Genomic DNA, 27,127 nt, shown 5'->3' on the forward strand with positions numbered 1-27,127 from the left:
AAGTTATAGCATGCTATAAGACAGATCGTGGGAGACAATGCCTCCAAATGGATTTAGAATTTTGGAATATTGATAAGTGGCCGTTTGGACGTCGAGTGTACATTTGCTTCAATGCTCATTTTGTCCAAAACACTTGCAGATTCCAGTGATCATTACTGAACACAACAGCAAGTGGCCATTTTTTGTTATTAGTTTTGCGCTGTTGGCGGTAAGTGCACTTGATTCAGCAGCCCTAGGGTTGCGAATGCAAAGTGTTCCCATTTAAAATTATTTAATGTGCCCAGAGAGCAAATTAATTTCACCTATAGGCCTACCACTGGCCAATCAGATWGCTCAGATTATCATGTCTGCACAGTTTCCTCAAGCCAGAGCCTAAAAAGAAAAAGTAAAGTAAAAAGAASCCTCYAACTCACAGCAAAGTTCATACCGTGAGATTTCAAAACGTTTAAAACTCTGACTAGAGAGAGACTCGACYAATAAAGCGAAAAGCTGGTGTTTGTATGAGTAAGTTCATGTTGTTACTCAGCACTGTCAACACTTTGTTCCACACTTTTAAAAGCCATAAAATAAGCGTTATTCCACTCACGCCTCAACCAGCACTGCAGCTGCAATGAATGAGTGTAGCAAAGTGTTCCCATAAGCTTGCGTTGTTATTATTAGCGGAATGAATTGGTGCATGAGGCAGAAATAATGCAGTGCAACCTCGCCATCAGCTGGAAGACTGGCCCCTTTTCCCAGTGGAGGGAGGGAGAGCAGAGGGACGGTGAGTTGGGTGAGAGGCAGCCTCACCACTGCTTCCTTCCCTCCCCTCAGACTGACCATCAGATGCAGGCCATTAGTCCAGTAAGAAAAAGCAAGTGATTATGCTCACTCAGCTGTGCCTCAAGTAATACAACATATTATCTATTACCAGTGTGATCATATTCTAATTTTCAAAAATATATAATTTCAAAATGGTCTGAGAACAACAATATTGGCAAGACAATTCAAGCATAGCCAACATGCAGTGATAATACTGTATATTGGGCCTGCACAAACATCGCTACAGAACTGTTTTTAAGTCATTGAAATTTGGAGCCATTGGAATTTTTGCATATTGTTCCATGTACATTTAGTAATTTACAGATAGTCCCTGACTAGCCTTATAGGGATATCCTTCATTAACCCGCATTTACCACCGACATTACGATTGGGCCGCTTGCAGCTGCACTCCGAATTGATGATTACCTGTGTGCTGCCGACTGTGGGCATGTGGGCAGGGTTGAAACAAACCCAACCTTCATTTACATTGTGTCACGACCATAAGTCTCACAAAACTCTGTTTTGGAAGAGACTGACCTCATGACCAAAATTATCCTATTTACACTTTGTAGTTAATTTTGACAGTAAAAAAAAAAAAAATCTGACTCTCTCTCTCCCTCTCTCTGCCTCTTCGGCTCTTGTAGAAAAACAGGAAGGAGATTGCGCGTTACTTTGAGACTCCGAATTCTCACTGTGCCTTCCAACACAAGAAACCCTGCTCCATAGATGCCTTACACATCCCGCCCAACAAACGTGAGTAGTCTCTCTGAAGAGACAGATTGTGACCAAGCCAAGTCACCATTAGCTTACTGATCTTTATCTCCYTAGGTAAGAGGAAGAGAGGCTCCACGGGAAGTGCCAGTCCTCCTAAAAAAGGCTGCCTTAACAGCAGCAGCCTCCCCTGGACCCTCTGTGGATAAGGATCCGGTTGAGAWGGCTCAAGATGGAGCCCAGAAGAAATCCCCTGAGCAAGATATTAAAGGTAAACATCTCTCAATGRTCTCTCCTGAACTTGTTTAGCAAAAACCCACGCAAAGTAGCCTGGTCCCAGATCTGTTTGTGCTTTTGTCTGCTCAATTGTCATTGTCAAGCCAAATAGTCTGGCCTTTCAGCAATCACCCACGTGAAACACTATCTTTTATGAGCTTGAGGAAAACAGAGGACTTGAGCCTGATTGGATAACKCCCACAGCTAAGCAATCACAAGGGTTATACAAATACTGGAATTGTACAGTTTTTTKTTTTCTCTATTTTAGCTCCATAMGAAAACACATACAAGCTRAGATCCCAATCCCGTTTCATGCTAKCAGTTCCTAGCATCAGAGCATGGATTTTTTTTTCTTCATTACTCCCCTAGCCTTGGAAATCCCTCCAAGCCAACCTAAAACTARAGGACCCAGTGTCCCTGGAGGAGTTTAAAAGACAAATAGATTAACAGGTTGTTGAGGCATGTAGCTGTTTCTAGTTGTCACCCGAAGTCATTAGTCATTTTGCTTGAAGTATTTCTGATACTGTAATGGCCCTGTGATTTATTCCAGGCTCTAATAATGCTTGATGTATTCGCACTCAGATGTTTTTCTTGCTCGTACATGTTTGCTACTGGCGTGCTGCTTATTGTAATGATGTATCATCGTCTGGTTGATGTCATGTGCCTGTTTGTCTGAAACGTATGTGTTGATGCTCTTGGTCCATGGTCTCTCTTGAAAAGGAGATTTTTTTTTATCTCAACAAGACTAACCTGGTAAAATAAATAAAAGAGATTGCACTGCTGTCTGCAATWGTTTTTTGTTTGTCCTGATGTAACCCCTCTGGCTGCTAGCTCATGTCAAATTTCTCCAACTAAATACACTGCAATTTCAACCACAAAACGTCTTATCTTTGATTTTAAACGTCAAAATACAAAATGCTTTGCCTAGCAAAGATATACATGTTTTTTATTTATTTTTTACTTCAAATTCAAAATTGACTTAACACATGCTGTCATGGAATTTTTGTTCAATGTTACAGTATGTTCACCAAACAATCAGTGACCTTGCACAACATCAGTCTGCATACTGTACTGTTGAGAAGAGCATGCAAGTAATTATACAACYGGTGGGTCTAATCCTGATTTGTATGAACCTTGCTGTCTATCTCCGACATTTGCAACGTTGTTTAGATATTCAAAWTCGATCTCCAGCTGTCCCATAGTAGTGAACGTGTCGCGAGTCAGGACGAGACAGAAAGGCAGGCAGCGTGTCTCAGCCAACCAAAATCATGAATCAGCGGACATAATTTTTATGGATTTAAACAAAGAAATGTCAATTGAAAAAAGCGAAAACGAAACGAAGTGCAGCTAGTTTGCAMTCTTTCCAGCTTCAGTTTGAAGTGATTGTGTTAGCTGTGTTGTTGGCTAGCTCCTCTGAACAACAGTGTCCTGACGAGTGATCACATGTTCTATGCCAGGCGAAGTCATGCCTCATTAGCTAATTGTTATGGATGTGTGCAAATAAATGTCACAAGGAAACAGCTTAAARYAATGAAAATGCAGCTACTTTGCTGTTATTCTGMCTGCACTTTTTGACATTACTGTTAGCCGCAGTTGGATAGCTAGCAAGGGATAAGAATGTTGCCAGCCAGTATGGCAATGGAACAATTAGAACAAACGACTGGGTCYTGTCCATAGATATAGGACAAAAAGACTGAACGACTGGGTCGCGTCTCTAGCAACCGAACCGATAGAACGAACGACCAGCCGGCTTGGGTAGTAACCCTACATTTGTGTCGGGACTATATCTTGTGGAAGGATGGAAAAGTATGAATAAATTCATACAAATATAWGTTTTAATGAAAATATCGACTTCGTCTCAGGCCTAACAACAACGGTGCTAATATATCCTCCAAACACTGGCTTCTCGGGCATTATCACTTCACTGAAGATCAACTCCAAATTTGTAGTCTGACCTCCTGTGTGCTGTTGTATTTCAGTGAGGCCCAAGCTGATGAAACTGGCTGCCGAGGTGAAGCCCGGCCAGAAGGGCAGGAAAACGAAAGCAGCAGACAGATCTGCGGACGCTGCAGTCAACAACACACACCTCAAAAGCACCTCCACAGCTACTGCGGGAGCCGCCCTGCAAATGGAAAGAGGTCGGTCTGAACGTTCGCTCGCTCTCTCAGCATAGGGATTCCTTTGTGATGTACTTGATAATACCCATAGCATTAGTAAGTAGCAATGTAACAGTAATCTGTGTGGTAATACCGCTGTTATTATAACCRGTTTATTTATTTWACCCTTATTTTACCAGGTAAGTTAACTGAGAACACYTTCTCATTTACAACAAGACCTGGGGAATAGTTACAYGGGAGAGGAAGGGGGATGAATGAGCCAATTGGAAGCTGGGGATGATTAGATGGCCATGATGGTATGAGGGKCAGATTAGGAATTTAGCCAGGGCACCAGGGTTAACACCSCTACTCTTACGATAAGTGCCATGGGATCTTTAGTGACCACAGAGAGTCAGGTCACCAGTTTAACGTCCRATCTGAAAGACGGCACTCTACACAGGGCAATGTCCCCAATCACTGCCCTGGGACATTGGGATATTTTTTTAGACCAGAAGACAGAGTGCCTCTTACTGGCCCTCCAACACCACTTCCAGCAGCATGTGTTCTCCCAGCAGATCAACCCTGCTTAGCTTCAGAGGTAAGCCAGCAGTGGGATGCAGGGTGGTATGCTGCTGTGTTGATAACATTCTGGTTTGTAAGCCCAGATGAGCCTGGTGGTTCCCAGGAGTTCCCACTGTTCCTGGGCCTGGCCCCAGCTCTAGCCCCCTGAGAGAGCAGCTCCAAGCAGTCCCTGTCACCCAGCCTGCCTCCACCACAGCAGACCCAGAGACCTGCATAGTCCCACAGAGGTGTGGCAAGGCGCTACAGAGGGTAGTGCATATGGCCCAGTACATCACTGGGGCTGAGCTCCCTGCCATCCAGGATCTCTATAGCAGGTGGTGTCATAGGAAGACCCACATTTAAAAAAAAAAAAAATTCAGCCACCCAAGCCACAGACTGTTCTCTCTGCTACCACATGGTGAGCGGTACCAATGCACCAAGTCTGGAACCAACAGGACACTGAACAGCTTCTACCCCCAAGCCATAAGACTTAAAAACAAGACTTCTAAATAGCTAATCAAAAGGCTACCTGGACCCTTTTTTGCACCAACTCTCTTGCACTGACTCTATGCACACACCACATCTATGCACACACCACATTATTTTCTGCTCACTATACAGTGGCAAGAAAAAGTATGTGAACCCTTTGGAATTACCTGGATGTCTGGATAAATTGGTCATCAAATTTGATCWGATTTTCATCTGTCACAATAATAGACAAACATAGTGTGCTTAAGCTAATAATGCACAAATTATTGTATTTTTCTTGTCTATATTGAATACATAATTTAAACATTCACAGTGTAGGTTGGAAAAAGTATGTGAACCCCTAGGCTAATGACTTCTCCTGTAACCCTCGTCGGAAGAAGTGGACCAAGGTGCAGCGTTGTACGTGTTCATGCTTCTTTATTAAATCCGAACACCAAACAAAACAACAAAACAACAACGAACGTCACGTTCTGAAGGCTACACAGAGCTAACAAAAAACAACACCCCACAACCTAAGGTGGCAAAACAGGCTGCCTAAGTATGATTCCCAGTCAGAGACAACGATAGACAGCTGGCCCTGATTCAGAACCATACCCGGCCAAAACATAGAAACACAAAACATAGAAATAAAGAACATAGAATGCTCACCCAAATCACACCCTGACCAAACCAAATAGAGACATGAAAAGGCTCTCTAAGGTCAGMGCGTGACTTCTCCAAAAGCTAATTGGAGTCAAGAGTCTGGTTACCCGGAGTCCAATCAATGAGATGAGATTGGAGATATTGGTTAGAGCTGCCTTGCCCTATAAAAAACACTCACAAAATTTGAGTTTGCTGTTCAGAAGAAGCATTGCCTGATGTGAACCATGCCTTGAAAAAAAGAAATCTCAGAAGACCTAAGCTTAAGAATTGTTGACTTGCATAAAGCTGGAAAGGGTTACAAAAGTATCTCTAAAAGACTTGATGTGCATCAGTCCACGGTAAGACAAATTGTCCATAAATGGGGAAAGTTCAGCACTGTTGCTACTCTCCCAAGGAAAGGCCGTCCTGCAAAGATGATTGCAAGAGCACAGCGCAGAATGCTCAATGAGTTTAAGAAGAATCATAGAGTGTCAGCTAAAAACTTACAGAAATCTTTGGAACATGCTTAAATCTCTGTTGATGAGTCTACGATACGTTAAACACTAAACAAGAATGGTGTTCATGGGAGGACACCACGGAAGAAGCCACTGCTGTCCAAAAAAAACTTTGCTGCACGTCTGAAGTTTGCAAAAGTGCACCTGGATGTTCCACAGCGCTACTGGCAAAATATTCTGTGGACAAATGAAACTACAGTTGAGTTGTTTGGAAGGAACACACAACACTCTGTGTGGAGTAAAAAGGCACAGCACACCAACATCAAAACCTCATCCCAACTGTAAAGTATGGTGGAGGGAGCATCATGGTTTGGGGCTGCTTTGCTGCGTCAGGGCCTGGACAGCTTGCTATCATCGACYGATAAATGAATTCCCAAGTTTATCAAGACATTTTGCAGACAAATGTTAGACTGCCTGTCTGCCAATTGAAGCTCAACAGAAGTTGGGTGATGCAACAGGACAACGACCCAACACGGAAGTAAATCAACAACAGAATGGCTTCAACAGAAGAAATACACCTTCTGGATTGGCCCAGTCAGAGTCCTGACCTCAACCCGATTGAGATGCTGTGGCATGACCTCTAAAGAGCAGTTCACACCAYACATCCCGAGAATATTGCTGAACTGAAACAGTTTTGTAAAGGAACGGTCCAAAATTCCTCCTGACTGTTGTGCAGGTCTGATCCGCAACTACATAAAATGTTTGGTTGAGGTTATTGCTGCCAAAGGAGGGTCAGCCAGTTATTAAATCCAAGTGTTCACATACTTTTTCCACCCTGCACTGTGAATGTTTACACGGTGTGTTCAACAAAGACATGGAAAACATATAATTGTTTGTGTGTTATTAGTTTAAGCAGACCGTGTTTGTCTGTTGTTGTGACCTAGATGAAGATCAGATCAAATTTCATGACCAATTTATGCAGAAATCCATGTATTTCCAACTTTTTCTTGCCACTGTATATTTAGCCATGTTATTTTTACWGATTATTTTTATTKGTTTTTCACTGTGTATTTATTCCTCGTGTCACTAATTGTATTTTTTTCCCCCGTCTCTTTAACGCTGCATTGTTGGAAAAGCATCCGTAAGTATGCATTTCACTGTTAGTCTACACCTGTGTCTATGAAGCATGTGACAAATATTTGTTTATTTATTTGACCAGTAGGATTTCAAGTGACCACCATAACTAACCATCAACCCTCAGTCAACCACCAGAACTAAAAAACTGTTGAACTTCAACTTACTGTACCTCCAGTGCAACTTGCAGGGCATCACCTATCACTGCCGCAGAGGAGGYTTGATTTGACACATTTCCTCATTTATTTTTGGTGAAAATACGATTTTWTGTTACTGAAAATCCCCAACCACCTCCATTGTCTATCTGCCCATGCCATCTGAGGAGAGATTGGGGTTGCTACAACATGTCAACAGAGGGGACTGGAGGGCTTATTTTCTATTCTAATTTTCTATTCTTTTCAATTTCTTCAATAAAAAAAATATATTTAATGTATTTATATTGTATTGTTTTTACTCTGTCCTTTTCTTTTCACGTTTTTCTCTTGGAAAAACAATCCCTTGTGTATTTAACATCTGCACATTTTATGATTATTTGATAGTGAAATACTTGGGTAAAGATATTTCTTTAATGGAAATGAACAGAATTGTAGTTTTTTCAAACATCCTCAGGTAATTCCCCATCTTGCATTGTAAAGGGCTTGTGGTTCAATCATGTATCATTTGTTGATGCAGAAAGAGTGAATCTGTATAACGCGTATGACACCTTTAAACAATAACTAACAGGGCAAGCAGGGTGTCACATACTGTAGTTAGCCTGCTCCTGCCTTCTGTATCTGCCTTGTGCCGCATCCACGGTCTAACTGACACCAAACATTTGTCTAGAAGAACTCTAGTTCTGAACCGATATAATGGTAAACATAGATTGGTTGTGGGAACTTGAAGCAGGCTATATTTCAGACAAATTATGASAATCAGCATTGGGGTCAATTCCAATTTAATTTGAAATTCAAATTCAATTCTTCAATTCAAATCAAACCAAATTTTATTTGTCACATGTGCTGAAGACAACATATAGTGAAATGCTTACTTACAAGCCCTTAACCAACAATGCAGTTTTAAGAAGAAAAATAAATAAATAAATAAACAATACAAGAAATAAAGTAACAAATAATTAAAGAGCAGCAGTAAAATAACAATAGCGAGGCTATATGCAGGGGGTACCGGTACAGAGTCAATGTGTGGGGGCACCGGTTAGTCGAGGTAATTGAGGAAATTTGTACATATAGGTAGAGTTAAAGTGACTATGCATAGATAATAAACAGAGAAGAGCAGCAGCGTAAAAAGGGAAGGGGGGGAAATGCAGATAGTCTGGGTAGCCATTTGATTAGCTGTTCAGGAGTCTTATGGCTTGGGGGTAGAAGATGTTGAGAAGCCTTTTGGACCTAGACTTGGCGCTCCGCTACCACWATCTGTGCGGTAGCAGAGAGAACAGTGTATGACTAGGGTGGCTGGAGTCTTTGACAATTTTTAGGGCCTTCCTCTGACACCACCTGATATAGAGGTCCTGGATGGCAAGAAGCTTGGCCCCAGTGATGTATTGGGCCGTACGCACTACCCTCTGAGTCCGAGCAGTTGCCATACCAGGCAGTGATGCAACCAGTCAGGATGCTCTCGATGGTGTAGCTGTAGAACTGGAAAGCAGTACTCAGTGATGTGTTGTGTTGGATTTGCCCCAAACATAACGCTTTGTATTCTGGACATACAATTAATTCCTTTGCCACATTTTTAGCAGTTTTACTTTCGTTCCTTATTGCAAACAGGATACATATTTTGGAATATTTGTATTCTGTTCAAGCTTACTTATTTTCACTGTCTTTTAGGTTAGTATTGTGGAGTAACTACCATGTTGTTGATCCATCCTCAGTTTTCTCCTATCACAGCCATTTAAACTCTGCAACTGTTTTAAAGTCACCATTGGCCTCATGGTGAAATCCCTGAGTGGTTGTTATTTCTGTATAACAAAAAAATCGACGACAAAGTTGCCTCTTTTACAATGGGGGTCAATAGGAAATAATGTTGGTTTCCCCCAATTTTTCGGAGTGGTCGATGGGAATTCCTTATTATTACGTGAAAACCGACTGGGACTATGGAATACACAGGCCCACTATTACATATTCACCAATCTGTCACGGACGTATTTCACAATAGACCACAAAGGAATTCGAATTCAACTCTGTTCAGTTCTTTTCCCACCATAGTGAAGAAATGGAATCCATTCACACCAGAGAAATGACCATGGCTCACTTGTTTCCTTGTTGCCAGCCCAGGATGTGTCCTATTGGCTGTGAAGGGAACATTGATTGGAAGTGAATCCAATCAACAAGCTCGGAACTTGACTAACCATGGAGCTGACTGCTATTTCTTCCTCAACACCACATGCGCTAAGGTAGGGCGATAAGGGCATTAACAGCAACGTGTTCTATTGTAATAGTATCACACAGTGACACWGTCACAGTTTTGGAGGTATGCACATGAGGTATAAGTCAGTACTCTGTATTGACTTTGTTGTGTCTGTGTCTCCTGGTGCGGGGTGACAGCTGCCCCTTCAGACACTGTGAAGCCGCCAAGGGCAGTCATTTCGTCTCCAGCCTGTGGCAGGAGAGACGCTGCTCCCAACAGGTCTCCGTGTTCTGCCACATGCAGATCAAGGTAAGGATAGGGCACACTCTCTCTTTCAGGGACTATATTTGTTAATCATTTCCTTTGTAAACCCAAACAAATAAGCATTTCAGGAATATCCCGTTAAAGCGTTGCCAACTCGAGGCTGTGCGTGTCTCAAGTGGCCATTATAGAGGGGTAGAGAAAGACCATGTCTTAAAACCAGGTTCATGGGCTGTAGCTCTGTTCCGGAAATGTCGAGTGGGACATTTTGGGCTGTTTTGTCTTATTCAACAAAATTCTAGGGTTGAAAAATTCCGGGAACTTTCAATACATTCCCTGGTTTTCCAAAAATCCTGGTTGGAGGATTCAGCGTTTCCTGCTTATTCCCTCCTGATTCCGGGAATCCTCCAACTATGATTTCGGGAAAACCATGGAATTTATTGAAAGTTCCGGAATTATTTTCTTAAAAATTSAGAATCCTTCATTGAAAAAATAACAAAGGGTACCCCGCCTCTGTTTTGGTAAAAAGGTTGAGGGATAGGCCTGGAGAAATGTAACCACTCTCAAATTCATACACAMAACTATGGACGCAAGGACAGACCAAAAGTATAGTTTTACCTACGTTTTGAGTATACACAGTGTTTGTTTACATATACATTGTTTACAAACATTGGAGTAAAACAAGCTTATATTTTGGGTTCTGATGGGGCACGACAGTTGAAGTAAGCTCATGAGGCATTTATAAGTTATATACTTCAACGATCAATGGGTATATATCATACATTTATAAGTCCAAAAATGTATGTAGCAAATAAGGATTCTAGCTTTAAATTAGCTGTCACAGTGTTGCTACATGTTTTGACCTGCCCTCTCTCTCTCTCTTTTCTTCTTGTAGAAAAATACTATAGAAAGGAGATTGCATGTTACTTTGAGACCCAGCCTGCTGGCTGCCAGAAGCCGCACTGTGCCTTCCACCATGACAAACCCCACTTCATAGAAGGCCAATATGTACCACCCAACAAAAGTGAGCAGTCGCTCTCTAGAGGCCGATCCTGACCAAGACACCATTAGCTTACTGATCTTTATCTCCTTAGCATCAAGGGAAGCATTGGAGTCAACATGGTTGGCCAGCATCCCTGTGGGAAGCTTTCGACAGCTTGTAGAGTCCATGCCCCGGCGAATACAGACTGTTTTGAGGGCAAAAGGGGGTGCAACTCAATATTAGGGAGGTGTTCCTAATGTTTTGTACACTCAGCTTTGTACATTCAGGATTGAGATAAATAACATATTTGGGCTCACTTATGAACCTTCATCAGAACCAGAGATTATCTGTAGTTACTGAACTGGATGGTTTTGTAACTCAGATTTGTCCCTAAAAGAATGAGGATGAGCCTCATGAGAATTCTGTCCCTCTTGTCTCTGTCCCAATCCCCAACCCAGCCAATCCACTGCTCCGTGGGGTCCTCAATGCAGAGACTCAGGTGAATGTTCCCAGACCCACAAACCTGCCTGTGGTCATCAACCGAGCAGATGATGATGAGGACGAAGATGGTAAGAAACACACCAAGACACTTTAATTCCTATGTAGTGTACTTACTGTCATGTCAAGTTTATTTAAAGTGCAATTTACAAAGGTCACACAACACTTTACATGACTAAAACGGAAGACCAAACAATGTAGAGAGAAATATAATATTAACAACAATTAAAAGCCACATTAATTAAGTAGCAAATAGTCCATAGTGCAGGAAGGAGCTGTAAAGCGGAAAGATACCCAGCACAAAGCTACAGCTCAAAGATACCCAGCTCAAAGATATCCAGGACAAAGCTACAGCTCAAAGATACCCAGCTCAAAGATATCCAGCACAAAGCTACAGCTCAAAGATACCCAGCTCAAAGATACCCATCACAAAGCTACAGCTCAAAGATACCCAGCACAAAGCTACAGCTCAAAGATACCCAGTTCAAAGATATCCAGCACAAAGCTACAGCTCAAAGATACCCAGCTCAAAGATACCCAGCACAAAGCTACAGCTCAAAGATACCCAGCTCAAAGATAACCAGCTCAAAGATAACCAGCTCAAAGATAACCAGCACAAAGCTACAGCTCAAAGATACCCAGCTCAAAGATACCCAGCTCAAAGATACCCAGCTCAAAGGAACAATGGAGCAACCCTTCAAGGTGATTTGAGCGCTAGGTTAAAATTATATAGGGAGGTATTAATCATATTGATATTGTTTGGAAATACTTAATTTTTCAATTATTTTAGGAAATACCATTTGGCTGCTTCATTTTTCAGTAACTCAGTGACAAAACAGGGTTGTATTTAAAAGACAGAGCAATCCCCTCAAAGTTTTTCTGACTCGAGGCTGTGTCTCGAGTGGCCAATATAGAATCCTGGGGCAGGGACTGTACCCCTGCCTTTGGACCTGTTGGGAGGAACACATCCCAAAAACATTCAGTAATGTCCTGCAATTTCTCTCAAAAAGTTCTTTAGTCATTCTAATTCTAGATTTTTTTGCTTATTATCCTGTTTAGCTTCGAGTGGCTCATATAATCTACATTGAAACGTTATCTCTTTTTTTTCAATATGTTGAATAAAATGTATTATTGTCTTTTAACTCTAACTAACCTCTCCCTCAGTTGAGATCAACAGCGAGACTAGGGCATCTGAAGTTATCTGCATAAAAACCCTGGAGGAGATCAGTCAGGAGYAGGTGGCTAAGTCCTTGGGACAGGCACAGGGTCAGGGGGACGACCCTCTCACTTCAGTCCCTGATACAACCACCTCTACCAATGCCCCAAAGAAAGGCACCACCAGCAAACTTGCGAAAAGCCTTCAATGTGAAGACCTCTGTGATCTCCCTTGCCAATAAGCTGGATGAGGACCAGGGGCCTATTCCCAGCCTCTTGAAGGCCAAGCAGCCGGCTATGGAAGCAACTCCAGGTAACTCCCAGGGACCCACCCACCTAGACATGCCCAGCCGCAGGGGCCCTCCTGTGGGAGGAGTGAAGGTGAAAACCCTGGAGGAGATCCACAGGGAGGCTGCCAGGATGCAGGCCCAGGGACAGGAGGCGTCCAATGGGAAAATAGGGAGGAGCCAAGAAGCCATGCATACTGCGCATCAACAAACTTCTCATGGTAATTTGTGCACTACGGCCAAAAACGAATGATTGATGATGAATTACATTTAATATTTGCTTATGCGTACCTTAGAGAAAAAACACACCAATCTCTTTCATAATTCCTTTAAACAATAAAAGCACATTTACCATCATTTCTGAAAATATATACAGTGAGCTCAGAAAGTATTGGGACATTGATGATGTGTTTGTTGTTTTGGCTCTGTACTCCAGAACTTTGGATTTGAAATGATACAATGGCTATGAGGTTAAAGTGCAGACTTTTACTTCATTTTGAGGGTATTTTCATCAATATCGGGTGAACTGTTTAGAAATTACAGCACTTTTTGTACATAGTCCCCCCATTTTAGGGGACCAAAAGTATTGGGGCAAATGGGGGGGGTATGATATTTGTGGGTCTAACTTTCTCACTCATCATTATGAGATGTTGGACCACGTTGACTCCAATTGGTGGTGGACCATTCTTGATACACACGGAAAACTGTTGAGCGTGAAAAACCCAGCAGCTTAAACCGGGGTGCCTGGCACCTATTACCGTACCCGTTCAAAGGCACTTAAATCTTTGGTCTTGTCCATTCACCCTCTGTCTCAAGGCTTAAAAATCCTTCTTTAACCTGTCTTCTCCCCTCATCTACAATGATTGAAGTGGATTTAACAAGTGACATCAATAAGGTATCATAGCTTTTACCTAGATTCACCTGGTCAGTCTACGTCATGGAAAGAGCAGGTGTTCCTKATGTTTTCCACACTGTGAAGTTGAAATAATACATTGAAATTGTGAAAATTATGACAATGCCCTTTCAGTGTAAGAGATGTTTGAAAAGGCRGTCTGAAATTTCAGCCTGTTTTGGTGAGATGGAGTTTTGGACTGCATGGTGATGTCACCAGGCGATACATGAGTTAGGTTTGGAAGTCTTTCTTTTTGGTCAACTATGTCAATAACAGCTAGTTTTTAGTTTTCCCCTCACTACTCAGACCACTCCCAGATAGTCTTAGCAAAATTATTAGGAAGGCATTTTTGTTTCTTTTTGACAATTTTAATTGAAAACATTCTCAGGAAGATACTTAATTGTTACCCAGAAATGGTTTGATATAACAATGATAACAATGGCTGCATTGGACCCATAATCACTGAATCTGTGGTCCTGTTGTCTTTAGGCCTGCCTTGCTAACTGTCGGAGCGATGCTGTATCTGGTGCCAGTGTGAAGGTGAAGACCTTTGAGAAGATCATGCGTGAGAAGAGGCTTCGCAGGCCACAGCTGCTGGAAAGAGCAGGCCTCCATCAGCCAACCAGAGGGCTCCACTGAGGCAGAATCTGCACAGAAACAGCCCACAGACCCCGCCCTCCAGAAGGAGAAGAGTATGCCCTCTGTCATAGTGACGGTCAACCCACCGYCCACGTACTTGCCCCCCTCATCACACTGGAGGCACCCGCTCAGGCATCCAAGGTCCCCCTCTGTCAGCACATCACTCTCAAACCCAAGGTAGCCCCCACTATTCTCTGTGCCTCCCTCCAGCAGGGCTCTCCACTGAGGCAGGCAGAGGCAGACCCACCATCCCTCAGCCCCAGGAGCTCCAGCACTGCCCCAGGCAAGAGGAAGAGAGGCTCCACGGGAAGTGCCAGTCACCCAAAAAAGGCTTCCTTAACAGCAGCAGCCTCCCCTGGACCCTCTGTGGATGAGGCTCCGGTTGAGAAGGCTCAAGCTCGAGCCCAGAAGAAATCCCCTGGGCAAGCTACTGAAGCTAAAGGTATATGTCTGCAGAGAAAATTGTCTCAAAACGTTCCTGTACTTGTTTAACCCGCCCCAAGGTCGATGTCCATGCCTCCGTGGAAATCAAATTAGCATAATCCAAAAATCCCCATAAAYATCTGTCAATTTAATCTAGAGAGATATTTTTTTTTACAATGGATGTGTCTCAATCCACCGCATCCACCTATGTAACACTCTGTCACCTATGAAAGGTGACAGAGCTAGAGCAGTGTTTGTCAGACCATGAGACATCCCGAAAATTGGTCTTCTCACAAAATCGCCTGTAGCGGCCGAACGGTTTGGTCTACAAACTATTGATCTACGACCCCTATAAGCATCTTGGCACTCGTCTGAAGTCAGTACAGCAAATCTGCTAACTTCTGTCTGTAGCGTCCAAACAGTCTGGGCTACACACTAATACAGTGCATTCGGGAAAGTATTCAGACCCCTTGACATTTTTCCACATTTTGTTACGTTACAGCCTTCTTCTAAAATGGATTAAAAAGTATTTTTGCCTCATCAATCTACATAAAATAACCCAGGGCAAAAACTTTATTTTATATTTTTATGGAACTTAAATATCACATTTATATAAGTATTCAGTCCCTGTACTCAGTACTTTGTTGAAGCACCTTTGGCAGTGATTACAGCCTCGAATCTTCTTGAGTATGACGCTACAAGCTTAGCACACCAGTATTGYGGGAGTTTCTTCCATTCTTCTTTGCATATCTTCTCAAGCTCTGTCAGGTTGGATGGGGAGCGTCGCTGAACAGCTATTTTCAGGTCTTTTCAGAGATGTTTGATCTGGTTCAAGTCCGGACTCTGGCTGGGCCACTCAATGACATTCAGAGACTTGTCCCGAAGCCACTCCTGCGTTGTCTTGGCTGTCTGCTTAGGGTCGTTGTCTTGTTGGAAGGTGAACCTTCGCCCCAGTCTGAGGTCCTGAGCGCTCTGGAGCAGGTTTTCATCAAGGAGCTCTCTGTGCTTTGCTCCGTTCATCTTTCCCTTGATCCTGACTAGTCTCCCAGTCCCTGCCGCTGAAAAACATCCCCACAGCATGATGCTGCCACCACCGTCCTTCACCGTAGGGATGGTGTCAGGTTTCCTCCAGACATGATGCTTGGCATTCAGGCCAAAGTCTGGTTTTCTGGTCTGGTTTCATCAGACCAGAAAATCTAATTTCTCATGGTCTGAGAGTCCTTTAGGTGACTTTTGGCAAACTCCAAGTGGGCTGTCATGTGCCTTTTACTGAGGAGTGGCTTCCGTCTGACCACACRTCCATAAAGGCCTGATTGGTGGAGTGCTGCAGAGACGGTTGATCTTCTAGAARGCTCTCCCATCTCCACAGAGGAACTCTGGAGCGCTGTCAGAGTGACTATCGGGTTGTTGGTCACCTCAATGACCAAGGCCCTGAAAATAGCTGTGCAGCAATCGCTGTAAAAGGTGCTTCAACAAAGTACAGAGTAAAGGGTCAGAATACTTATGTAAATATGATATTTTCAGTTTTTGCTTTGTCATTTTGGGGTATTGAGTGTAGATTGATGAGGGGGGGAAAACGATTTCATCCATTTTAGAATAAGGCTGTAACGTAACAAAATGTGGTAAATTCAAGGGGTCTGAATACTTTCCGAATGCACTGTAAGTGAAAAAATTCAATCTCTATCTTGCTTCTCCTTCATTTTGCTTGCTTTTCCTTCATGCAGTGCAGCTAGCTGTATCTTATGCTTTCAGTACTAGATTCTGTATCTGTTCCGTTGATTGGGTGGACAACATGTCAGTTCATGCTGCAAGAGCTCTGATTGAAGGACGTCCTCCGAAAGTTGTCATAATTACTGTGTAAGTCTATGGAAGTGGGTGAGAACCATGAGCCTCATAGGTTTTGTATTGAAGTCAATGTACCCAGAGGAAGACGGAAGCTAGCTGTCCTCCGGCTACACCGTGGTGCTACCCTACAGAGTGCTGTTGAGGCTACTGTAGACCTTAATTMCAAAATAGCATGTTTTAATCAATTATTTGATGACATGATTATATTTAGTATAGTTTTATCTAAAAAGGTTAACTTTTTAAACGTTTTACAATTGAGATTTTTCTGAAAATCACTGAGGTCCTCCCTTTCCTCCTCTGAGGAGCCTCCACTGGCTTATGTTCATCACCTGATACCCCGTTCACAACCTTGGACCTACCCTTGTTCTAGAGTAAAGCCTACGTTCATCATCACCAGTAGGATTTCAAATGACCCCCGGAACACCAACCCTCAGTCAACCACGAGAACTAAATAACAATTGAACTTCAACCTACCACCAGCAGAACTTCTCATTTACTTTGGGGAAAYGTATGTTTTTATGTTACTGAATATCCCCAACTAGCTCTACCATCTATCTGCCCCATGCCAACTGAGTAGAGACTGGGGTTGCTACAACATATCATTAGAGGGGGCTGGAGGACTTATTTTTCTATTACATTTTTCTATTATTTTCTATTTCTTCAATAAAAAAATGCATTGTATTTGACATTTTTAGATGTTATTGTTTTTACTCTGTCTTTAATATTTAATAGTTGTTTTGACTTTTTTATTTTTTATTATTTGATGGCACTGGTCTCAACAAAACCTGTGCGTCACCCATGCGTCAATTGACTCCAGGAGGTTAAAAGAGAATGAATCGTTGTTTAAAGAGAATGAATCGTTTGTGAACTGCACAGTCTTTTTAACTTTGACGGCTTTGTTTCTTAATTTTTCATTTAATTGGCATTCAAGTCATACAGTATATCGCCTTGAAATGACATTGCAATATAAAAATCAGAACTGTGAAGTCTAGGATTGACAACTCTAGGTTTTCTAACTCCAAGTTTGACGCCTTTCTTTTTCGTTCTTGAATGATGCAAGAACATTGTAAGAGAAACTTAAAATTACCTCTAAGTCTTCCTCCACTTTGGGATCCCACACCTCGTAATAAAAGTATCGTGTGACAAAGGAGGCTCTTCTAGGGAGAAAGAGGCTCCGGGGTGACGTTTTCTCTATATACAGATATAGGATCAGCTTATCCTCCCCCAATAACCTTAGAGAGCAACTTCCCCTAAAATGCAACTAATCCCTTTGAAAATGGCCTATGTGGCATAGATATGAGTAATAAACATGTATTATATTGTCAAAATTTACTACAAAGTGTAAAGTCAGTCTCGTCTAAAATGGAATTTGGAACCTCAGTACGTCACAACGAGTAAATTAAAGTTGGGTTTGGATTGCAAGTATGTCAACAAATCATGCCCCCTTTTGCCAAGCTCCACGTGCAATTCGCCCCTCCGCCCACTTTGCTTCCCTTCATTGAAAGGGGCTCTGTTGTTTCATTGCCCCCAATGTGTTCAAAGGATCACAGACCCTATGCGGATTGACCATGCCTCCACAGCCAAATTGATATAGTTTGCATGCCCTGCCGAAGGACCCTACAATGAGGAATAGGTGGTTGGAGTTTATCGGTCCTCAAGTCTGCACTAGTAACTTTAGCTTGGTGTACAATGACCAGTGGTGGTGAGTATAACCAGAGATACTGGAATATAATGACCTCTCTGGTGTAACTTAGCTAACAACGTTAGAGGAAAATCACATGAAGAAAATCGCGCCGATAGATCGGACAGCCGTGCTTCTAGCCACTTGGCAACTTTGCAGTATTTTGTTTTTCTATGTGTTATTTCTTACATTATTAGCCCAGAACTTTTGGATATCAGAGCGGRGGTAATTCACCAGCATTACCAGCAGGAATGCMACTTTCCTGAATCTAATCCTTTGTTCGTACCCCCCAGGGCAATTGAACTGATTCCAGAGGCTGACCCAAAACACAGCCGGCGGAAAAAGATGTATTCGGAGTAGACTTCTAGTCTGACTCAGGAGGRGCACACACCACCCATCACTTCCGAGTATATTACTCGCTAATGTTCAGTCTCTGGATAAATAAAGTAGATGTGCTCAGTGCGAGGATTTCCTTCCAGAGAGACGTCAGGGATGGCTRTCTCAGGATATACTGTCTGAGTGCGTACAGCCAGTTCYGTTCTCAGTTCAACGCGCAGACAGGATTAAATATCTCTCCGGGAAGATGGGCGGGGGTGTATGTTTCATGATTAACTACTCATTGTGTGATTGTGATAACATACAGGAACTCGAGTCCTTTTGTTCACCCTACCTAGAATACCTCACAATCAAATGCCGACCGTATTACCTCCCAAGAAAATTCTCTTTGGTTATAGTCACAACCGTGTATATTCCCCTTCAAGCCAATACCGCGACGGCCCTCAAAGAAATTCACTGGACTTTATGCAAACTGGAAACCACATATCCTGAGGCTGCATTTATTGTAGCTGGGGATTTTAACAAAGAACATTTTTGGAAAACGCTACCGAAGTTCTATCAACACATTGACTGTAGTACTCGCGCTGCTAAAACACTCCAACTTCTGGGATGCCTTCAAGGCCCTACCCCGCCCTCCCTTCTGCAATCACGATCACGACTCCATTCTGCTCCTCCCTTCCAATAGGCAGAAACTAAAACAGGAAYTACCCGTGCTAAGGACTATTCAACGCTGGTCTGACCAATCGGAATCCACGCTTCAAGATCGTTTTGATCACGCGGATATGTTCCGGGTAGCCTCCGAGAATAACATTGACGAATACACTGATACGGAGACTGAGTTTATCAGGAAGTGTATAGGAGATGTTGTATCCACTGTGACTATTAAAACCTACCCTAACCACAAACTGTGGATAGATGGCAGCATTCACGCAAAACTGAAAGCGCGAACCACCGCATTTAACCATGGCAAGGTGACTGGGAATATGCCAAATACAAACAGTGTAGCTATTCCCTCCATAAGGCAATCAAATAGGCAAAACGTCAGTATAGAGACAAAGTGGATTCGCAATTCAACGGCTCAGACACAAGACGTATGTGGCAGGGTCTACAGACAATCACAGACTACAAAGGGGAAAAAAACAGCCACGGCGCGGACCCCGACGTCTTGCTTCCAGACAATCTAAACACCTTCTTCACCCGCATTTAGGATAACACAGTGCCACCGACGTGCTCCGCTACCAAGGACTGTGGGCTCTACTTTTCCATGGCTGACGTACAAGTACAGAGATCATTGAAGAAAACCTGCTCCAGAGCGCTCAGGACCTCAGTCTGGGGCGAAGGTTCACCTTCCAACAGGACAATGACCCTAAGCACACAGCCAAGAAAATGCAGCAGTGGCTTCGGGACAAGTCTCTGAATGTCCTTGAGTGGTCCAGCCAGAGCCCGGACTTGAACCCGATCAAACATCTCTGGAGAGACCTGGAAATAGTTGTGCAGCAACACTCCCTATCCAACTTGACAGAGCTGGAGAGGATCTGCAGAGAAGAATGGGAGAAACTCCCCAAATGCAAGTGTGTCAAGCTTGTAGCGTCATACCCAAGAAGACTCAAGGCTGTAATCGCTGTCACAGGAGCTTCAACAAAGTACTGAATAAAGGGTCTGAATACTTATGTAAATGTGATATTTCCGTTTTCTATTTTTAATAGATTTGCATAAATGTCTAAACTGTTTTTGCTTTGAAATGATGGGTTATTGTGTGTAGATTGATGAGGGGGAAAAACTACACTGCTCAAAAAAATAAAGGGAACACTAAAATAACACATCCTAGATCTGAATGAATGAAATATTCTTATTAAATACTTTTTTCTTTACATAGTTGAATGTGCTGACAACAAAATCACACAAAAATTATCAATGGAAATCAAATGTATCAACCCATGGAGGTCTGGATTTGGAGTCACACTCAAAATTAAAGTGGAAAACCACACTATCAGGGTGATCAACTTTGATGTATGTCCTTAAAACAAGTCAAAATGAGGCTCTGTAGTGTGTGTGGCCTCCAGTGCTGTATGACCTCCCTACAACGCTGGGCATGCTCCTGATGAGGTGGGCGGACTCCTGGACAGTCTGTGGTGGATGGAGCGAGACATGATGCCCAATGTGCTCAATTGGATTCGGTCTGGGGAACGGGCGGGCCAGTCCATAGCATAATGCCTTCCTCTTGCAGGAACTGCTGACACATCTCAGCACATAGGTCTAGATTGTCTTGCATTAGGAGGAACCAGGGCCACCGCACAGCATATGGTTCACAGGGGTCTGAGGATCTCATTCGTACCTAATGGCAGTCAGGATACATCTGGCGAGCACATGGAGGGTGTGCGGCCCCCAAAAGAAATGCCACCCCCACCATGACTGACCACCGCAAACCGGTCATGCTGGAGGATGTTGCAGGCAGCAGAACGTTCTCCACGGCGTCTCCAGATCTGTCACGTCTGTCACGTGCTCAGTGTGAACCTCTTTCATCTGTGAAGAGCACAGGGCCAGTGGCGAATTTGCCAATCTTGTGTTCTCTGGAATGCCAAACGTCTGCACGGTGTTGGGCTGTAAGCACAACCCCACCTGTGGACGTCGGGCCTCATACCACCCTCTGGAGTCTGTTTCTGACCGTTTGAGCAGACATGCACATTTGTGGCCTGCTGGAGGTCATTTTGGCAGGGCTCTGGCGTGCTCCTCCTTGCACAAAGGCGGGGTAGCGGTCCTGCTGCTCCTACGCCCTCTGCCAGTCTCCTGATGTACTGGCCTGGTCTTCCTCGTAAGCCGCCTCATGCTCTTGGACACTACGCTGGCCAGACACCGATACTTGCTGTTGCGGCACGATGCATTGATGTTGCCGATCCCTGGATGAGCTGACACTACTCTGAGCCCTTGTGACTGGGTTGTAGACATCCGTCTCTGCTGGACCACTAGGAGTCTGAATGACACGCCAGCATTCACAGTGACCAAAACATCAGCCAGGGATAGATCTATAGGACTGAGAAGTGGTTGTGGTCTTACCACTGCAGAACATCTTTATTTGGGGGTGTTTTGCTAATTGGCTATATTTCACCTGTTGGAGTCTATGTCCTTTGCACAACAGCATGTGAATTTACTTGTCATGATCAGTGTTGCTTCTCTGAAGTGAAGTTTTGCTTTCACAGAAGTGTGATTGACTTGGAGTTACATTGTGTTGTTTAAGTGTTCCCTTTATTTTTTTGAGCAGTGTATTTAATCAATTTTAGAATAAGACTGTAACATAACAAAATGTGGAAAAAGTCAAGGGATCTGAATACTTTCCGAATGCACTGTATATATATATATATATTGTTTTTTAAAGTAGGGGCGTGGATCAGAAAACCAGTCCGTATCTTATGTGACCTCCATTTGCCTCATGCAGCGCGATACATTTCATTCGAGTAGATCAGGCTGTTCATTGTGGCCTGTGGAAATTTGTCACACTCCTCTTCAATGGCTGTGAGAAGTTGCTGGATATTGCCGGGAATTAGAACATGCTGTCGTACACGATCCAGAGCATTGTAAAAAAGGGTCAATGGGGGTACAAGTCTGGTGAGTTTGGAGGCCAAAGAAGAACTGGGACATTTTCAGCTTCCAGGAATTATCTACAGATCCTTGCGACATGGGGCCATGCATTATCATGATGAAACATGAGGTGATGGCGGTGGATGAGTGGTATGACAATGGGCGTCAGGATTTCTTCATGGTATCTCTGCGCATTAAAATTGACATTGACATTTGTTGTCTGTAGCTTATGCCTGCCCATACCATAACTGACCACCACCATGGGGCACTCTGTTCATTARGTTGACATCAGCAAACCACTCGCCTACTCGACGCCATACATGCTGTTTGCCATCTGCCCGTGACATTTGAAACCAGGATTCATCTGCTCCAATGTGCCAGTGGCCATCGAAGGTGAGCATTTGCCCACTGAAGTCTGTTACGACGCCAAACTGCTGTCAGGTCAAGACCCCTGTGAGGACGACGAGCACGCCGTTGAGCTTCCCTGAGKTGGTTTCTGACCGTTTGTCCAGAAATTCTTCAGTTGTGCATACCCACAATTTCATCAGCCGTCCAAGTGGCTGGTCTCAGACCATCCTGCAGGTGAATAAGCTAGATGTGGAGGTCCTGGGCTGGCATGGTTACACATGGTCTGCGGTTGTGAGGCCGGTTGGATGTACTGCCAAAATTTCWAAAAAGATGTTGGAGGCGGCTTATGGTAGAGAAATTAACATTAAATTCTCTGGCAACAGCTCATGTGCACATTCCTGAAGTCAGCATGCCAATTGTACACTCCATCAAAACTTGAGACATCTGTGGCATTGTGTTGGATGACAAAACTGCACAATTTGGAGTGGCCTTTTATTGTCCCCAGCACAAGGTMCACCTGTGTAAAGATCATGCTGTTTAATCAGCTTCTTGATATACCACACCTGTCAGGTGGATGGATGATCTTAGAAATGCTCAGTAACAGGGATGTAACAAATTTATGCACAACATTTGAGAGAAATAATATTTTTGTGCGTATGGAACATTTCTGGGATCTTCTATTTCAGCTCATGAAACATGGGACCAACAGATACAAGTAGTGAAGTGCATTATCAAAAAGCTTTGTCCTTTATAACAAAATGCAATTTGTCTATTGTATCACCCTGTCACAGGCCCTCCCAGTCAACACCACCTCAAAAGAAGTACATTGTTTATGGGGATTGCCTGCTGCAATTGTTCGAGAGATGTCCAGTTTGCAGCTGAACATGCAACATAGAGAAGACCAGCAAGGGGACCCTCAGCATCACTCCGACATGCCCCCGATGTGAGCATTCCTATAAATGGAATGGGGAGGACACTTGAATCAGGTTGGTGTCAAAACAGTTTTGGGTTTTGGCCCAATTCACCTTCATAACCGAGCCTGGTGGATCCAGCCTGWTCACTGCGTTTACCATTCTAGTTCACTTCACATATCATGATATCTGAAATAGAATCCATAACCATCATTGATAACGTAATCAGTGCTCTGTGTTTGTGTGTGACCGACCAGTATTTTTGTTGAAGGAGCTGATCTACGCCGCCCTGCCCATCATAGGGGTGCTGGCAAAGACCTTACCTCCAGCCTTACCTCTTGCCTGCTCACCAACGGTCATCGCCTGGGAGACCAGAATTGGGTAGGTTTAGTCTGACCTGTTGGTGAGACTTCAACACAGTTTATGTTTGTTTGTCAGATATCACCTATCCTAAKTGCCATTTAGTAATAGAACGGTGTCGGGTGTGTATGTGTTCACAGATGCATCTATGGAGCCAGCACTTGGAGACTTGCAAGATGATGTGATGGAGTCCTGACTGACAGGCCGGCTTGATACTGACCTCTCTGAATGGAGAGAGACCTGGCACTTAACATTTTTACTCAACACAACTTTTACTTGTATTGTCTTTTTTTTTAATGATTGAATTGAATGGCATCAATCAATATGTGGAGGGAGAAACCCTGTGTATTCTACACCAGGATCAGCAAACTCCTGTTGTATACGGGACACCACACAGGAAGGTATGACCCSTCTGACATGCCAAGGTAGCCCCGTTACCACCAGACAAAATGCAAATAGGCACAGTATCTGTATAAGCTGGGAATGACAATTAAAGTTGAAAGGTGCACATTGTTATATTAGTGAAACGCTGCCTCTATGGTATTATGTAAAGTGTTGTTTATTCTACATGGACCTGTTACTGTCACGGCTGTTGAAGGAAGTGGACCAAAGCGCAGCGTGGTGAGTGTACATATTCCTTTTTAATTGGAAATGCAGACAAAAACAATAAACAATACAAAACAAACCGTGAAGCTTAAGGCTATGTGCCACAAAGACAGGTGGAAAAAGGGATACCTAAGTATGGTTCTCAATCAAAGACAACGATAGACAGCTGTCCCTGATTGAGAAACCTACCCGGCCAAAACATAGAAATGCAAATAATAGAACATAGAATACCCACCGCAACTCACACCCTGACCAAACCAAAATAGAGACATAAAAAGGATCTCTAAGGTCAGGGCGTGACAGTTACTACATTGCAATTCATCAAAACTCTCAGTTTAGAATATCTACATAAATTCAGCGATTGCATTCTTCTCATATTACTCTTTAGGCTACTGAACCATACATCTGACGGTAGTTATTMAACTCAACGTGCAGGCGGTTTGTTTGTTGCGATTGAGTGGGGGGGAAACAGTGTGGGTGTGATAGAATGAAACGTACCTTAATAATAACAATGAAATAATACAGAATCACAATGTGTACCAGTAAGTAATATGTTGATAATACAATCTGTGTGCTCTATTGATGTTTGATTGGTTATACCTAGGAATTCCTATGGACCCATGGTGCTTCCCAGCTCACTCATTACAAGTGGCTTGAAGCCGCGGCTACATCTCAGTGTGAATTATTTGTATATTTCCCCGTTCAGGTATGAACGCGATGTATAATGTATTTGTTCATGTCAGAATGTTGCAGATGTTACTGTGTGTTATTTAGTCAGTAACAAACATGTTTAAAACAGTATAAATGTGTTATTTGTTCATTTAGACTACTTGGAAATTAGCCAATAGGCTTTTTGCTAACTAGCTTGCTAGAAGGCTCCTCACCTGCACAAGGTGACTTTTTGATCCGTTGGCCCGAGAGAGACCACGATCACATCTCCTGAGTGTGTTGGTGAATGGGAGTAATGGAACACTTTTGGGAAATGTGAATATCGTTGTAATCTAAAGCACTAAATCCGAGGAATTTTGACATGTTTTCTTTGTTATTAGGACGAGTTTGCATACTGATAGGAATGAATACATATGTAATGAATATAGGAACAGTATATACAATGGTAATTCGTGGTGATAATAAATAGTGGGATGTGTGGTGCACTTAAAAAGGTTAAAGGTTTGTCATTGCATTTCATAGTGTCAATTTAAAAAGAGAGAAAATAAAAAATGATCCATTGAGCCATTGTAATGTATGAATTAGACTACTGGTTTATTGAACAATTGTAAGAGCTATGTAATTTGATAGAAGGTATTTTGTGCAGTTGTGAAACATTCTATTTTGAACTTATGTAAATGGTTGATGATTTTATATGAAAAACACTCATTACAAGTGACATGAAGCCGAAGCTACATCTCTGTGTGATTTATTTCTATATTTCGCCCTTTCATCCCCAAGCCAACTCACATTTGGCTTATGTCATGGCCGCCAGCTTTTCTTGAGGAGCAAGACTAAAAACGAGGTTAAATCAGCAGGTGCAGTTCCCACTATAATCATTATTGTGGAAAATACAAAACTGACCCCAGAACAATGACTAGGGGCAACGTCACCCTACCATGAGAAAGAGGTGGATGGTCTACCTTGGAGTATTGCTCCATTATTACAATTTCTGTGGATGGGCCCACACTTTGTGTGGGTTAAATCATCCAACTGTAAAAAATCTGTATACAAACCCTCTCTGTTGCCCATTTTGCCAAACTCTTAGCCTCCATCTCTCGCGTATGAATCATTGGTGACTGCTCTTACTGTCACACTGCGCTTCTGTCAGGTCCACAGATGATGTGCTAGGCTCTTTTAGAGAGGCCCTGATTGGATCCTGAACGGGTAATGAGCACTGGGTGCTAATTAGCTAGTAGTGGGGTGTTGCCAGATATGTCGGCTAAAACCCATCACTAGACCAGTGTAGTGAGGGGGAGAGTAGCCACTAATGAGCCCTCAGTGGTGTTGTTACTGTTACCAAAGTCACAGCTCCATGTCATGCTCCACACATAATCTCATGAGCGGCGCCATGTTACCCACACACCAGGACACTGGAAACATTATTCACAATTACACACATTTCCCATTGGGCACGCACGCACGCACGCACGCACACACGCACGCGCGCACCACACACACACACACACACACCACCACACACACACACACACACACACACACACACACACACACTGGAACACATTCACAATTACACACATTTACCATTGAACACACACACACACACACACACACATACACTGGAACACATTCACAATTACACACACTTACCATTGAACACACACACACACACACACACACACACACACACACACACACACACAACACACACACACACACACACACACACACTGGAACATGTTCACAATTACGCACACACACGATACACACACACACAACTCATAACTGATTCTCTCCTCAGCATTTTCTGTGATGAGTGCCTAATTAATCTCTATTCTCCAGCTCTTCATCATATCTGTAACAGGCAATCAGTGGAGTCGGATACGATACGCTTGATGTATGATGCATCGGTTAGCTCTTTGTGTCCATGCTATAGCAAAGCAAGGAGGAAAAGGGCCTCTCTCTTTGATCAATAACAGCCAATTCCCATGTTTTTTCTCTCATCTGCTCATTTAAAGGACCTCTGTTTTTAACAAGGGCAGATAGACTCCTTGAAAGGACAGAGAGACATTTGTGTTTACCACCTCCCCTTTTAGATTGATCACCATGAGGCTTGAAGGATTCTTGTGTCACATGCAAGCCATTACCTGTGTGTTGTGTGTGTGGTGTGTGTG

General features: G+C 43.2%; 1 pseudogene; it reads left to right on the forward strand.

Moving 5' to 3' along the window:
• Positions 1 to 690: 690 nt before the first annotated feature.
• LOC139027027 (zinc finger CCCH domain-containing protein 11A-like) lies at positions 691 to 22,547 on the forward strand (annotated as a pseudogene).
• The last annotated feature ends 4,580 nt before the right edge of the window (positions 22,548 to 27,127 follow it).

This window comes from Salvelinus sp. IW2-2015, linkage group LG1 (assembly GCF_002910315.2).
Source record: "Salvelinus sp. IW2-2015 linkage group LG1, ASM291031v2, whole genome shotgun sequence".
Taxonomy (NCBI): Eukaryota; Metazoa; Chordata; class Actinopteri; order Salmoniformes; family Salmonidae; genus Salvelinus; species Salvelinus sp. IW2-2015.